The following is a 2,237-nucleotide window of genomic DNA, read 5'->3' on the forward strand; positions in this document are numbered from 1 at the left end:
TTCATTGGGTAGACCATTTACTACATGAATTAAACTTTTTAAGTTCTGTAATAAGGTATGATATTGTACATTAGTTGAATTTCTAATTTAGTTGGTCACTAAACTTCCCCATAGATACAAAGATGCAGATATACCTCATTTTCAAAAAATGGGGAAAGCAATAGTCAGTCTATTAAAATGTTCAATCAGTCTATAGAAAGAAAAATAAATCCAGGTTATACTGGTTAACAAAATTCTGCATTTCTGTTGCCTAAATAACAACTCATCAAGAATAAAATACTTACTGAGACAAGCTTCTTAGCAAAACTAGTCTCCAGAGTGTTCCCTTTGGCGGCACATATACTAAAATTGGAATGATATGGAGAAGACGAACCTTGCCCTGCGCAAGGATGACACACAAAAATAGTCTCCAGAACTAAACTCAAAAAGGAGGTTCATAATCTTTATTACCTTCCTATTCTCACTTTGTTAAATGAGTATCAAGGGCCAATAGTTTCTTCCCCCACCCCAACTGAAAACTATCTGCTGAAACTATCTCTACTCATTTTAGGTTCACCACCCTATAATTTTACATGACCCTGAGTTTCTACATTTGGCACTTTACATCTATCAGAAAGGGCCTATAGGAATGAAGCCCTCGGTAAGCAAAGCAGTTGTCTCCTGGGTATGGGCTATTTCCATTCAGGCTTTTCTAGTGTTCCTGGAGATACACTTGAGGCATTATTTCTTTTTTTCATGTTGATTGTGATAAGAGCCTCATTTCCCAGTGCAATCTATCACTACCCTGCAGGTCGGAGACCACTGGGCTTGTTGCTTTTATTGTGCCTGAGGACAGCAGATGTGATATCCTTAGGCCTGGGTGTGCTTTGTTATGCTTGTTAAGTACAAAATGCCAGAAATGTATCCAGTGCTTGACAAAGTACAAAATACAAAAGACAAGGGCTCTGTCCTTACCACCTCTGATTCCAGAGTATAAAATAGCAGGTAGCACTAACAGTATCAGTTGACCACCAAAGACAGGCTTGACTATCATAAAATGCCAGGTGAGTGAACCAATTTAAATGAAAATCTTGTTAAGAGGTGACTGGGAGGGCCTGTGGTGGTTATTCAGAGGAACCCAAGAAAATTTTTTACAAAGCTATTTTTTTTTTTTTTTTGAAAACTTAATACAAATTCACCTTGCCTAGAGCATGTGCTCTGAAACACAAGAAATTAAAAGAATGGGTGGGGAGAGGTGGAACAGAATGAGAACCTATAGCACCTAGAAATGGAGCCATATTCTCCTGTGACCAGCCTGGAAATAATGAGCTACTTAGTGGTTGTGTCATTCCTGGCACCACTCTTGCTATATAAACCTTATTTCCCCATGAGTATCCAGTCAGGCCAACCTCTCTAGTGCCTGCTCAGCCTTCTGCCTCCTTTCTAGTGCCATGACACTCCTCTACTGATGCTATTTCTCTTTCTTTCACTTTTCTGTTCTGTCTACACACATTCTATCCACTTCTCAGTACAGCTAAATTTCTAGCTCCCTCATGAATATTTCCCAAGTGTGGCGTTCATATACCATCTCAGAACCCCAGAACCCCAATGGCATTGTGATTTTCTCATGGGTTCCTCCACTTGTTTTCTGAAGAGACTGTGGGTAGATTGGTGAACCTTGACTTGCCAAAATTGTAAGATATATCAGGGTAAGCTGATAATTATTTATCATAAAACACATTCCACACAGCAGGTGCTCCGTAAATACCTGACTTCCAAACCTGATTCCCGTTGTTGATCTTAAATGAATGACCATCCACACTTGTCTCAAAGATCTTCAACATCAGAGTAAGATATGCTGTCACCACAGTCACCGGCGATTTATTACCCTTTCCTCTTTCCTACTCCCTGTTTTAATGTGTTCTTCAGTATACACACCTTCCCCACACCAGATCTTCTCCAAAATATATCTCCCACCAGCTAAAAAGTTGACCTGCTGTACTCCTCTGCTGTGGAAGACCTTTTACCTCTATACTTATCCCTGTTACTTGGAAGGAGGAGTTTGTTTTTCCTACTTAGAAAATGGCACTTTTCCTAGTACTGCCATGACAGTTACTCGATGGAGCCTTTGTTTTGTACCTTTGTGAATAAAACCTGAGGTGCAAAGGATGAAACTCAATGATATTTATGAATCGGTTTTAAAAGTACTTATCAGGATGGGGATTTCATAAGGCATGTATCTGGTTCACTGGTAACAC

General features: G+C 39.6%; 1 non-coding gene across 1 annotated transcript; it reads left to right on the forward strand.

Moving 5' to 3' along the window:
• The first annotated feature begins 320 nt into the window (after positions 1–320).
• Positions 321–425, forward strand: LOC122236799. The gene has a single exon (XR_006215052.1). It is a non-coding gene; the product is annotated as a U6 spliceosomal RNA (small nuclear RNA).
• Positions 426–2,237: the final 1,812 nt, after the last annotated feature.

This window comes from Panthera tigris, chromosome A2 (genome assembly GCF_018350195.1).
Source record: "Panthera tigris isolate Pti1 chromosome A2, P.tigris_Pti1_mat1.1, whole genome shotgun sequence".
In the NCBI taxonomy this organism is placed as follows: domain Eukaryota; kingdom Metazoa; phylum Chordata; class Mammalia; order Carnivora; family Felidae; genus Panthera; species Panthera tigris.